The following is a 15,406-nucleotide window of genomic DNA, read 5'->3' on the forward strand; positions in this document are numbered from 1 at the left end:
TCAGCCTCCCAAAGCAGTCAAGTCAGAGACCAAATCCCCGTGACACTGTGCACACATGTAAATGATATTTGTAAAGGATATCAGAATTAATGGATATGAAATTCATGTTAATAGTCTCTCAGCTGGAGAACTAGCCTTCTAGATGGACAGTTTTAACCCAATTATTACTTCTCTGGATTTACCCAATTCCTCTAAGAGCAGAGTAGTTTCAAAACTGGAAGACAGCCATACATTATTTGAAATCATGATTCTCAAACTTTGAATTAACAAAGTACAACTAAAATAAATTATGCCAATATTGAAAATGTATTAAATTATTATATATGGTAAACATGAAAGGAAGTCGTTAATGGGAAGATTGAATATATTGATCACCAATAGATAAACAAGTGTATCTTTTTACTTCTTTCTTTAATAAAAATTTAGTATTAACCAATAAACTATGGGGTCAGCTTTGCGTCAAAGAAGAAAACTTCTACAGAACTTAAAAGGCTTTAAAAAGAATGAAGTAGGGCTTCCCTGGTGGCGCAGTGGTTGAGAGTACACCTGCCGATGCAGGGAACACGGGTTCGTGCCCCGGTCTGGGAGGATCCCACATGCCGCGGAGCGGCTGGGCCCGTGAGCCATGGCCGCTGAGCCTGTGCGTCCGGAGCCTGTGCTCCGCAATGGGAGAGGTCACAACAGTGAGAGGCCCGTGTACCGCAAAAAAAAAAAAAAAAAGAATGAAGTAGCCCTATATATACCAATATGGAAGATGTTCACAATATATTACCATTTCAAAAAAAAAAGATTGGCACAGGAAATAAGATTAATATGTTACCTTTGATGTATAAGATGAATAGATAGATGATAGGTAGACAGATATATAGATAGATAGACATAGACTCGTATATATGCTCATATATGCATAGCATATTTTTTTAAGACTACACAGGAAATTTGGAAAGAATGGCTAAAGTTAGGAAGGAGGTTCACTTTCTAAAAATATGGGCATTTTTACTTTGTATTTTATGCCATGTATGTTCATTACCTCTACAAAAACATATTTTGGAAAGGAGAACACAGAATACTCTGTGCTGTAGAACTTAGAACGCTGAGAGCAAAACCAACCTATAAACCCTTGATTCAAATATTTAAACCTTCCTTCCCACTGAAGTTGTCTTTTCTCCATTTTATCACATTGCTACTCAGGACCACAAACCTTTCATAAAAAATTTTTGTTAACTTCTTCCCTAGTGCTTTTCCAAATGCATGTTAATTAGAGTCTGTGCCCAATCACTCATGTCGTAGGGGTGATAGAATCAAGTATATGAAAAGACAATGGACTCAATTAATGAACATGCTTTGGACTCAAAATAAGTTGTTTCAGTTGATGTCAGAGCCTGTAAACAAAGGTCAATAAATCCATCACTTAATCAGTTTATAATTGTTTCACATGTTATGTTACACAAAGAAGTGGTTGGTATTTCCATGTCTTATAGGCTTTGTTCTGGATTATTCCATGGTGAAAACTTTGGTATTTGTCTTCGATGCTTGGTATTCTGCTATGTAAGAGTCCCTGTTTTATACAATCAGACATTTTTATTAGAAATTTTATTTACTATTTCTGAATTATTTATTTATACCCCAAAGAAGGTTCATAAAAGATAAATTACCTAACCTAAACAAAAATTTAAAATTTAAGAGATCAGTAAAGTGAAACACAATCAGAAAAGGTATTTATTTGAATTTTAACATAATTCTAATTTTAACCATTTGGTTCCATATAGTAGACACTATGTTTTTAACAAATGCATTCAACTTCAACTCAACTTCATGGTGTTATTTTTCTCCTTTCTAGATTCTAGGAGGATATAGTCCATTAGCGTCAACTTAACTGAATATTTCCAAAGAATTATCAATTATTTTGTATTTTGGACATGCTCTCCAAATTTATGCCAAATTGTTAATTATTCCTGCTCTCTCACTCACTCACTCTTGTGAACCTTATTTTTCTACTTCACTGCGGCCTTCTTTTTTTTTTCAATCTGGTTTCTCTTAGTTTTATTTCAAATAAACAAGAAGGCCTCAAGGATGCAGAGAGGATAAGAGATGGATTCACCCAGGCATTTCAAAAGTGGGAAGCCAGGAGACATAAAAATTGATTGGCTTCACTTCATTTTTTTAATTTTTTTACTCAATTTTTCAAAACTGAAGTATAGTTAATTTACGATATCATGTTAGTTTCAAGTGTATAGCCCAGTGATTCATATGTGTGTGTGTGTGTGTGTGTGTGTGTGTATATATATATATATATATATATATATATATTCTTTTTTCCTTAACATGTAACATTGTATTGCTCAAGAGGAACTAAAATTTCTAAGTATTTTACTGTGGTTTTATTCTAAGTTTTCCCATAGCAAGATGCATGTCCTTTTAGAAACCAACTACTCAGCAAACATATATCATGATGATAAATAATTCTGAAAACGCAAGTTTGGGATCAATAAACTAATCAGAAGATAACAGAATAAGAAGTAGAACATATTCTTTCTTTTCCTTTACCCCTTTCTTGCAATCTGAGGGTGAGAAACAAATTCTCAGTGTATTTGTAGCAAGTAGATGATTCAGTTACCTGTTGTAAATTTGAAAAGAACACAAGATATGAAGAGATAGCCGAGCGGGAAAGCAGAGGTGAATAGGACACATATTTTGAAGGCTTAATCAGTTTTGATAATGTGTATATAGGACTGTGCCAAAGGATATTTTTGTTGTCATTTTGCCAAATTATTTAAGGGGTGAAATACCTTAAAACATTTTTTTTTGTTTTAATAGTAAGACCAAAAAGTATGTCACATCAAAATATGCAGTGATTCTTTCACTTGGATTAGCCAGACCATAAGGAATAACAGTGTTCCTCAGAAATGTGCAGCCGATTTTGAAGAAAATATGGTTATCATTAATGTTACATTTTATTTTCCTCCAATCTTCTATCTGGTTCAAGTAGTGAATTTTAAATTTTTGTTTGGTAAGTTTATTGCAAATGTGCCAAAATTTGACATCTGCAATTCTTAGTATATGCTATGTTAAGAGAAACAAAGTGTTCTTTTAATTAGGTATGATTTCAGACCCATAAGGAAAGCAATGAAGTAATTTTTTCCTGTTGCTTCCCAGGAATGGATATTTCCCCAGTTCAGTGGTTCTCAAATAGGTTGGCATAATGGACTTAAGATTCAGCTGGGGAATGTCTATAAATTGTAAAACCTTTTTTCTTCCCAATTCTCTTTCCAGCTTCCTTCTAGCTATTTTGCTATACTCTATGTTAAGAACAGTTGTCAGACATTGTGCTATATCTGGGACTACAAGGTTCATGAACCTTTGCTCTTGCCTTCCAGGACCTTCTATTTTCTTCCAATTTTGACAAGAAAACCAATGATATGATACAGTGGGATGAGGGCTATGATTGGTAAAATGTACTTTATGGAATCAGAATCCAAAACAAATGGATTAAGGAAAGCTTACCAGAAGAAGAGACATTTGAGTTGAGAGCTGAAAAATATTATCTAGATATAAAAGGGTTTTTTATGTGTAAGAGTGTATGTATTTATGGATATGATTTGAGTATTGTGATTATTGCAGAGAACGTTCTAAGAAAATATGTATTCTAAGCGTATACAAAAGTCTGAAGCAGAGAGTCAAATATATTTAATATGTCACTGTTGTTTGGAAAAACGGTGCATAATAAGTGAAGTGGGAGGAGATGTTCAAGAGGTAGGGCTGACGTGAAGAGGTAAAGTAAGGAGTTGAGCATTTATTCTGAAAGCTTCGGGATGACTTTTTATGATAAGATATAGTTGTACTTGGGATTTTGAAAGATACTGATAACAGAGAAGTAAGGCTTGAGGCAGTGAGAGGCTAATGTAGTAATCTGGATGAGAAACTATAGTAGAAAAAATTCATATCCAAAGAGAGGTAATGAAGAAAAAACAAAATATTGAATTCATATTTACTTCAACTGGATGTATAGAACATTTTAATGAGGTTTCTTCGATATGTTTTTAAGCTGTCTACCTCCCAGAAAACTTTCATTGACAGCTTGTAATACTGTCTTGCTTCCTATAATATAGAATCGTTACTGAATCATTTCAATAAAAAAATAAAAGCTTTTCCTTAAGAAATCACTTCCCTTGACTCCTCAACCCTCTCCAAGTACTGCCTCATTTTCTGTTCCCTCCAAAGACAAATTTTTCAAAAACGTTGTATATTTCTGCTGCCTTCGTTCTCTTACTTTTCATCTTTTTGTCAATCCATTCTTGGCTTCTGTTCCCAATACTGCCCTTGCCTAGGCCCACAATGATATCTTGTTGGAACATTCAGTGAGCACACTTCTGTCATCCTCTTTCTCATTGTCTTACCATTGATCAATGCATTCATCCACTCCGTTTTTGAAACAACCTTCTTCCCTTGAAACTACGATTTTGGTGTATCTCCCATCTCTGTTGCTATTCTGTCTCAGTCTCATTTCCTATCTCCCCCTCTTCCAGCTACTGAATCTCCAGCTACTGAAATTCTTCTTTCTTTTCTCTGACTTGTCTCCTAATCTAATCCATTTTTTAATTTCAAACAACAGCAATGTGACAACACATGTATAATTTGTATCTCCTCTAGTTAGAGTATCTGCTCTGAATTCTAAATTCCTTTGTCCAAGAATCTATTTGTTATATCCACTTGTATGTTTATAGAGGTCCCAAGAGTTATCAAGTCGAAAACTGATCTCTTGATCTTTTTTTTTCTCCCAGGCTTTCCTATTTTATTAAAGGGAGGGCACCATCACCCAGCCATTTGCTCAAGCCAGGAACCTGGGGATCATCCTGATGCCTTTCTCTCCTTCCACCTTAAACCCAATCCATTGCCAAGACCTGTCAGTTCTACCTTCAAAATATGTGTTAGAACCATCATCTTCTCTTCGTCTTCATTGCCACTACCTTTGTTCAGGCCACCAGGATTTCTCATCCAAATTGCCTCAGTAGCTTTCTAACTGGTCCCCATTTTTCTTTTATAGTAGATAGTATGCCAGATGTTCCTACCTCTACTTCATCCACAAAAAGCCTTAATGAATCTTTGCACCTACTTTCTGCTTTTATAAACAAATGGTAGTCTTTGTCTTCATAAACAGAAAAATAATACTTGCTCTTATACCTTCCTTTTCGTAAGTTGGAAGAAATGTTCCCTATTTGTCTTTACTTCTGCCTTCATAATCATCACCATACATTCTTTCATACTTGGATGGAGTACCTGTAAATATATTAGAGAATGAAATTAAATAACTAAACGTTAATTTTTATAACTATTTTAGTAGTGATGCATCATAGTAAAAATTTTGTAACATAAGAAGCATAATTTTACAACTAAAGATAATTATTTTTAAGATATTGCCAAAAGTTTTATTTTTGCCTATGCATACATATTTTACTTAAATGGATCCATGCTGTATATTCTTCGTAGTAACCTGTTGTGTAACATATTATTCTATTGTTCTTCTGATCATTCTGCCAGGTCCTTCAAAAAAATGTATCAAGGGCTTCCCTGGTGGCACAGTGGTTGAGAGTCCGCCTGTCGATGCAGGGGACATGGGTTCGTGCCCCGGTCCGGGAAGATCCCACATGCCGCGGAGTAGTGGCTGGGCCCGTGAGCCATGGCCGCTGAGCTTGCGCGTCCGGAGCCTGTGCTCCGCAGTGGGAGAGGCCACAGCAGTGAGAGGCCCGCGTACCACACACACACACACACACACAAAAAGTATCAAATCATTTTCTGCCTGATTATTATTCTAACAGCCATAATTTAACAACTCTCTTGAAGTCTGACATGAATGTTATTTCTCTTATATTACTATACTATATATATTTACATTAGCATCATAAATGAACCTGTAGTAAACATTTTATTAAGTGTGTAGTATGGTTCTCTGATTATTTCCTTTGAATAAATTATTGTAAGCTGAATTACTGGCCAGAGTATTGGCATGTTTCTAATTCAAACTGATCCGTCGGAAAGCTGGACCTATTTATGCTTTTACCACCAGAGTATGAGGGCACCCAGGTGAGCCGTCAGGATAAAGGTGAGGGAAAACAACCAAGTAAAACCACATCTTGCATAGAATGTTAATATAGTTACTATTATAAAATATTTTGTAACTTCTGTAATATGAATACCAAGTTAACAGAAAGTTAACTATTATATTAGGTGTGTGGTGACTACAGTCACAGCTTTCAGTGCTAGTTATTAGGGGGAAATGTCTAAAACTCATGAGAAACAATAGTATCCTACTAAGCAGACACTAACTGGTATAAGTCTAGCTTGTGACTTAATATAGATTTGGTAGTTCCTTGGAAATATGCCTTTGGCCGATAAGTTAAATCTCATGTTTTTGGTGGTGAGTGTTGAAAATAAATTCCAACAAGTATGTTCTAAACTAGGAGAGATCATTTCCTCTTTAAATTATATGATATACTCTATTAAAATATTTTATAACTGGAAGGATAAAAGAAGTTGATAGTGATTTTTTATATCACCAAGGTGTAAATAAAGAACCCCTAGGTATGAAAATAACAGAATAAGGCCTTGACAATTTTTCATAATTAATGTATGTCTTCATATGCTTCTTATATTGAGGGGTGATTTATGTCCTAAAAGATTAAATTTTGCTTTAAAAAATGTAAAAATCATAAATTAGACATGGCTGACATTTCCTTACCTGGATTAAGGAAACCTGTTTAGAAAAAGCAACGAAGGCAGGTACAAGGGACCTCAAGTAAAGAGGCTGTTGGTGCATATGATGGGCGCAACCTCTACAGTAATAGATCGAGCGGGAGTTACAGAAAACTCCAGCACCTTCCATCTCCTGCTTTGAGAGAATTCTGAACTATCATTAATCCTTTGGTACCCCGGAACTCAATTTTACCTAGTCGTATAAGTTAACAGAGCACCATACTATTAAGCTCTCATGTTGCTCAGCCAAACCTCACTCTCTCTGTGAAGCATGGACTCTCCTACGTTACCTTGCCCGTTCTCTGCTGACTTCAGTACAGAAGTCCCCAGCATGTTACACATTGTTGGACATTGTGGGAGCTTTTTCCTGGGAGAGGTCTGGCTCTTTATAAAGTCAAGTGCATTCTTCTTACCACAGTCTCCAGCCCACAGTGACTGGTCCAAAGCGTGAACACGTAAATCATGGCAGATCAGTTGATATCCTTTCCACGCACTGAAATATAAAACCATTCTTTCTTCTGGGGCTTATAGACTAATATTATCACTACCCATGTTCCATACCATGGATACAATCAGAGACAAAAACAAAAACAAAAGCCCAGGAAGAGCTAGAGCTTATTTGCATTGAGTTTCTTGTTCCAGTTCCTAAGGCTCTGGTCTGCAGCTCTTTTGTTGAAACTTGGGAGCTATTTGTTTATGCTTACTAGCATAAACTAATAATTTTATTGTTTGGCTTGACTTATTATGAGTGGTCTTTCCATTGTTTACAAGTTAGTGAATCTTGAATAATATACACATGAAAATAAAAACTAGAAAATTTAGTTGAAAAAGTAACGTGTAATATTCAATTAGATAATGTGAGAGCATAACATTTAAGTTTTTTCCTAGCTTCTATTTGTAGTGATTCATAATATTGAAAGAAATGGCGTATTGCGTTAAACTTAGTAGCATTCTGAATTCTGTGTTCATGCATTTGTATGTGCTCTGCGCACGAACTTGACAAGTATTTATTATTATGCTTATGAATAGATAACAAATGCAGTATTTGTAGACTAAAATTCTACAAGTTTAAGAATTGTCAGGAGCTTGTATTTGTGATTGAGTCTGTGTTAGTGAGATATGTTTCATAATGGGGCCGTCATTTTTGTGAAATTCAGTTGTTCATTAACAACACTCTATTAAAAGTCAAATAATCTGTCAAAACCCCAAAATGGTCATTTCAAAGTAGTATTTCTATGTGAAAGTTCGTCTTTCTGAAGGAAAGAAAAAGGCCATCTGGAGTTTCCAGAACTGTGTTCAATCTGACATTGATCATTAGCTTTTTCATTTTATAAACATAAAGAATGAGCAGGAAGATTCAGCAGGAAGCAAGTTCTTGTACATGGGAAGGGCTAGTATACACAGGATCTGAAGGTGGTTGGCTAATATAAAGAGACTATGAAGGAGAACTTAAATAAAACTTGTAAACTCTTAGATGTTTTCTTGTGACTAATAATGACCAACAGATGTGTACAGATGAGCAACAGCTTGAGAAGATTCTGACACCAATTTTTCCCTCCAAATTCCTTGCTTACAGCCTAATTGTCTAGAAATGGCTAAAGATAGAGAGAAATTGGACTAATGCACAACTGGAAACACTGTAACTTTGATTTAGGAGAAATTGTTGAAAAGTATTCAATAAAATTTTGAGCAAATAAATATATTTATTTCAATCATCACTCATTAAATATAACCTATGTGAAACACACCTAATTAGGAGCCACAGGGATGTCAAAATGAAAAAAAGTAGCACTGTCTCTAAAACCTGAGGTTTTATAGGAAAGATAGCACAAATATATAGCTTTATGTTTGCTGAATGAATTAATGCAGGAGAGATACAGTACGAGGTCGGCTATAACATGTGACAAAAGAGGGTTCCACTGAAGCCATATGTGAAATCAGAACAGGAATGGATGGTTTGCTGGGCACATCAAGAGGGGTGCCATGGACAATATGGGACTCAAGCTGAGCCTTCAACATGAGGGGGAATGAAATGTGGTAAATATTTAGGAGTACTTCAATCAGTTGGTATACCCAGTGTTTGTCAAGTTTAGTGTGAGGTTTGGTTAATTTGAAGGGCATTGTGTATGCCTGATTAAAAGTTTAGACTTCCAGAGTTAAGTGAAAGTGCAAAGTTGCTAAGCAATGGAGTGACACCATCAGAGTTGAGTTTTAGGAATAAAAATAAGTTAGTTAATTTTTTAAACATGAGGTAAGACAAGAAACACTAGCAGTACATTGCCCAGTTGAGAAACTATTGCTATAGTCCAGAAAATAAATCATAAGCCTCCAAAGGATAGTAATGGGATTCAAGACCAGATTCAGGGAAAACTGAGAAAAGAGATTCAGTCTATCATATCATTAAGAGCTCAGACTATAAAGCCATACTGCATAGATTCAAATTTGATTTCTGCTCCTTGCTAATCTGGGCAAATTATTTAAACTCTCTGTGATCCAATTTCCTCTTCTCTAAAATAGAGATAAAAATTATACCTACCTTATAGAATTGTCAGGAGGATTCATACAAAGTTCTTAACAGGTTCTGTCATATCATAGGTGCCAAATAGGTGTTATTTATTTTAAAAATAATTCTTATTATTGTATAACTTTTGGGTTCTACTAGAAATGTCAGATTGTCTGGGTGGTGGTTGCTTATAAGTGTGAAATGGAAAGTCATAGAAAAGCTGTTTCCCAGAGTGAGTTCATTAAGAAAAAATATATACTAAGTATAACCAAGTGACGAACAAGAAAAATGGAAACATTTATTAGAACAAAGGCACAGGATGATGACATAGCAGTGGAAGAGGCAGTAAGTATATGACCAAAGAGGCTAGAAGAATGAAACAAAGGATTTGTGCAGTGCAGATGATGTAGGGCATTTTGGGAAACCAAGTCCAAGAATTAGAGATAGGTATTGAATTTCCCCTTTTTGATGTTCATCTCTTGTGCAAGGGCATGTCTACCTTCTTTAAGGTCTGCACAGGCTCCTAGTTGAAAATACATGTCCAATTAAGGAGATGACACTTTGTTATTACTCCTAATTTTTGCTTTTTTGTAATTGTATCATCTATGCCAGCCCTTGTGTAAGGCAATGGGAGTATACATGTGACCCAAACATAGATCACTTTCATGATAAGGAGATGTGAGTGTTTTATGTAACGCAAGCTCTGGGATGTGTAAGAGAAGTAAGAGCATGAAAATATGATGTATGGTATGTGTAGTGTAGGCAGAAGAGGTGAAGAGAAGCAAAAGAAAAGCCTTGTGTTAAAATGAAGAAATTATTAGAGGGATATGCAAAGAGAAGACATTTTAGATCTAACAGATGGAAAAAAAAAGGTGGAGAGGAAAAGCAAGAAAAACTGAAATCATTGCAGACTGGAATCAATGATGAATAAATGAGGCAGTGAGGAGGTCCATAGAAGTCTGAAAAAAATGTTGAGCCTCTGGTATGTGTAAGGATTTACATGTTCCTTACCATTTACATACAAATCCCATTAGCCATGTCTTTTCAATAGTACATGTGCAAATATCCATTTAAAAAAGTTTTCTGATTATAAATATCAGTGATAGAAAGTGTATACCATACAGAAAATGATGAAAGGATTATAAAATACCTGTAAAACTACCTTGTTGATATTTTGAGTAATATTCTTCCAAAATTTTTGCAGTTATTATAAATAGACTTATTCACAAATTCAGTATTGAAGCTTAGTATGTGAAAAGCCCAGTTGTAGACATTAGGGATATAGCTGTGAACAAAACAGATAAAGATCCCTACCCTCACGGAGTTTATGTGAGGGGAGGGGAATACATAATAAACATCAAATATAATCAATAAATCAATAGAGTTTTTAGCATGCTTGAGGGTGATAAATACTATGGGATAAAAAAAATACATAGGGTAAAAGAGATTTTAAGTGCCAGGATCGGATCAGTCTGCAACTTTAGATAGGGTAGTTAGGGTAGATCTCATTGAGAAGGAGACATTTGAGCAAATTCTTGAAGATGAGCAATATTTTATATATTGTAAATTATTATACTGTATATATATTATACTGTATAAATAGGTTTATATGATACAATTTCCTTTTAAAATTTTGTACAGTATAAAGTTTTCTGTCTTTAAACACATTTAAAAAGCTGTCGTAATCTAATCTGAACATTCAGGTTATTTAAAAAATGTTTTTTGTGGTTATATACGATGTTAATGTTGGGGGAAATGGGTGAAGGGTAAACAGAAACTCTCTGAATTATCTTTGCAACTTTTCCCTAAATCTAATATTATTTAAATAATAAGTTCATTAGAAATATTTTTGTTATTGTAAGAAATATGAAGACATTCACACCCAGAAATCTTCATACTTAAATACCAGTGTAGTCTTAGGAATTATTAGATCAGTGTTGATATAATTTCAAGCTGTTGATATAATTTTCAAAAAGAATATGCCAGCAATTCTCCCATGTACTTCCATTTTCATCAAAATTTAGTATTATTTTTAGATTGCCCAAATTTAGTATTACGTTTTGAATATTGGCTCTTTGGAGATGGTTGTATTGTGGTTTTTATTTTTGGCAGAATAGGACTGAGTAAACACTGAGTTAGTTTCCTGCTGCCACAGAGACTTGTGAGCATGGATATAGAACCTTGTTCCCAAGGAGGGCGCATGGGCCAAATGGCCAGGACGAGGTGGGAATGTGTACACCTTGGGTATACTGATGAGCACTGAACAGCAAACAGATCCAACTACATCTAAATAGGAGTTGTCTCCAATTTCCATGTGTATACAGGCAGTCCAGTACCTTTCTTTATACCTTGAGATTACTGTACTGCAAATGCCAACTGGAACTAGAGACTATGCTGGATATCTAAGAAGTAAGTGGAAGAAAAGCATATGCATTCAAATCTATATGTCTTGAGAATATTTACAGTTGACCAAAGATTAAGTTTTCTGCCAATCATAATGAATGTGACTAGAAATAGAGACTAAGTGATCAATAAGACAAATAAATTCTATTTCTTAGACACCTGAATTGAAGGCTTTAAAACCTCGTATAAACAGTAGCACCTTTAGAAATGATGTTTCAAATTGGGCTATCGTTCTACAGATGCAGTTACCTGAGGAAGACTGTTCTCTCAGCCCCCATCACTGGCATATCCAGTGTTTGATAATAGTTTCCAAAAAGAAATGAATGATCATTTCTTATGTCTTACTGATTATATGCAAATTGTGTAGAATTAATGTTACTTTAATTAATACATTGGCATTCCTTTCCTAGTGCTGAAAGCATGTGAGAATTCTAAATTACTAGAAATGGATACAAAGTTATCAACTAATAAGCAAATCTCTTCAAAGCAGGGATTACATTTGTGTTAAAGGGACTAATTTCTACAAATTATTTAGTTCCAACCAGGTGGAAAATTATGAATTAAGTATGTGATTTGTGTTTAGTGTAAAATTACAGAAATATTTCCTAACTTGGAGTCTATTCCAAAGGTTGGCATTTTTCTTTCTGTAAAAGACCAGGTAGTAAGTACTTTAGGTTTGTGGTCTATCTGTCTCTGTTGCAATTCTTCAACTCAGTCCTAATAGTATGAAGGAAGCCACAGACAGTATATAAATGAATATACATGTCTGTGTTCCAATAAAACTTTATTTACAAAAACAGGTAGTGGGCTGGTTGTGTCCATAGTTCGCTTATCCTTTGGCTTACACTCAAACTAGATTAAGCTATTTTGGGTTTGGTAGAACTCATAATTACTGCCAAGATTATATGACTTTTGTATTTAAGGGAATGCAGTGGGTTAAGTGTCCTATTTCTCTGACCTATGCAAAGGCATGGCTGTAAACAGGAAGATAATAAAGGACTGTGGAAATTACCTAAATAATTCATGCATAAAAGTATTTCTCATCAAAGACTACTGTAGCATAAACTGTGTTAATTTTTACTTCAGTCTTTTCCTACTCTTTGCATTAATTTTTCCAATATAGTTCCTATGTTTGGCAATAAAACTGCTTAGGCAAAACTGTCATAGTAAAACAAGACCTAGGGATTTTATTTTCTTTATATGCTCATTTTCCTGAAGATGTAATTACATTGGGGCTAAGAAGATAGTGAATACCAGAGAGTAGCTTTGGGTCTGCAGAGATAACAATGTAGTAGTTAGGTATGGTTGCAGCAGGTTCTTTGCTGTCTTTGATGGTTGCATTTGTGGGCCCAATCCATCTAAAGTGTGTGAGAGATGATCATTTTATTGTAGTAAAAGAGAAGCAAACAGAAATTGTGGCACAAATATTTGAAACTCAGGTATTGGTGATATATAATGAACTTAAGAAAAAATTTAATTGAGCTCTTCTAGAACAGGAAAATCAATGATTTCAATTTTTTTTTAACTAAATGGTATATTGTTCTGCCATATTAAGAAAAAAATCCAGGTTGATTTTTATAATAGAGCCTTAACCTAATAAATAGTTTCTAAAGTTTAACAAAATTAAGTTGGGATTAATTTTCAGGAATAATTCATTCAGGAGGGACTTATTAAAATTCCTTCAACTGAGCTGGATCCTTAATCTACACATTGTTTACTGACCCTGTTTCTGTCCAGTTTTTTTTTTTAATTCTCATGGATTATTTCTTATATTTTCAAGCTAACTGTTCTTACCAACCCCTTGAAGACTGTAATTATGGAATTTTTTGATTTATCTTTCATGAAGTTCCATAATTACCTTTTATGTTTCAGATTTTTTTCTGTATTTCCACAACTTTTTGTGAGACCTCATTAAAGTTTAAGAAATTCATTAGTTAATGACTTTATTGCTAAAAATGAAAGTCATCCAACAGCCTTATTGACATATGGTCTAAGTTTTCCAATTGTTGTTTTTAGAACCTAGGTTGGCTAGAAAATTACTACTCTTTTCTCATCATATTGCATAGAAATCTCATCAACGAATATTTAATGTTTGTAAGACATTACAGACATTAATGTTTGTAAGATGTTTTGTAAGACGTTTCAGAGACTCTCAGAAGTGAAGACAATGAGGCTATTTTCAATTAACATAAATAAGTGCTTAAAACTTTAAGAAATGTTATTTTCAGAGTTTATAGATAAAAAGAAAGAACTGTTCAGATGAATATAAAAAGAAATCTCAAAAAATAAAATTCAATTACCATTTTCCTTTAGACAATTTCTTTTTTTTTTATTGTCTCTCTAGCATTTTTTTAACATCTTTATTGGAGTATAATTGCTTTACAATGTTGTGTTAGTTGCTGCTGTATAACAAAGTGAATCAGCTATATATATATACATACATCCCCATATCTCCTCCATCTTGCATCTCCCTCCCACCCTCCCTATCTCACCCCTCTAGGTAGACATAGACAATTTCTTATTGGTGTATATGTGAGTGCATGTGCACGTTGAATAGCAATGTTAGTAGCTGTAAGATATTTCATCTTGAATTCTTTTTCTGTTACTTATGATAGATCTGTGTGCATCCCATCAACATGTTTCCATCTGGCTCTTCTTATGATTAACATTTTCCAGTTGGCTGCTCCTATTTAGAGTTGCAGTTTATGATTATGAAATGGAATTAATATAACTAAATTAAATTAGAGAAGATCTTGCACTTGCAGGAAAAATGGAATAACATGAACCAGATTTACTCTCCTGACTAAAACAATTTAAAAAAAAAAACAACAGAGAAAAATTTCCAAAGAATGTTCTAGAATGGTGCCTGGGCATCAGGCAACGAATGACAGTGATGCCTAAGAGTCAGGAAACAGGTGAAGTGAGCTCTATGATTGTCCCAGTGTTATGTTCTGAAAGACTTGTCAGGTTGAAGTACAGGAAGGGAGAATCCAGGTGGAGCCTGGCTGATTCATGGAAGTGATGAGATAGAGCTGAGTGTAAAGGGAGACTAAGAAGGCTAGAGTTCACAGGACAGAGGACCAGAGTAAAGAGAGCTGCACAGAGAGAGAACTTTAAAGATATGCAGAGGGCTTCCATGAGTATTCAGCAGGGTAATCATCAGCACATGATTAGAAATATTAGAAAATTATTAGAAATAATTTATTAATTAGTAATCACATTAATATTAGAAAACTAATAGAGAACAGAGGAAAAAAACCTCTGAAAAGATTAGAGGAAGCAGTACCTCACATTCACACAAGGCCTAGAATAACACCTGTTCCCACCAGTCAGATTGGAAAGCCTCATAATTCACTGGGCATTGGGAAAAGTACTCAGAAGGACCATGCCTAAATAGCAGGGAATAATTAGCCTCAGACTATACAGATTGGGCACTGCCTAACAAATCTTAGGGGCAAGACCCGAATGGACTAAACTGTTTCCAAGAAACTTAACTACATCCTAGAACAATATTCAAGAATATTTGTAGGAATGCAAAATATCTAGCATCCAACAAGAAAAATTTACAGTGTCCGGGAACCAATCAAAGTTTACTAGCATGCAAAGTTATATATGGGGAATAATGAGGACAAAATTCAATCAGTTAACTGACTCAGAGTTGGCACATTGTTAGAATAGCAGAGAACTTTGAAATAGTTACCATAATTATATTCCATATGTTCAAAAAGTTATGGAGAGACATGCAAAATA

The sequence above is a fragment of the Stenella coeruleoalba genome (assembly GCF_951394435.1).
Source record: "Stenella coeruleoalba genome assembly, chromosome: 18".
NCBI lineage: Eukaryota > Metazoa > Chordata > Mammalia > Artiodactyla > Delphinidae > Stenella > Stenella coeruleoalba.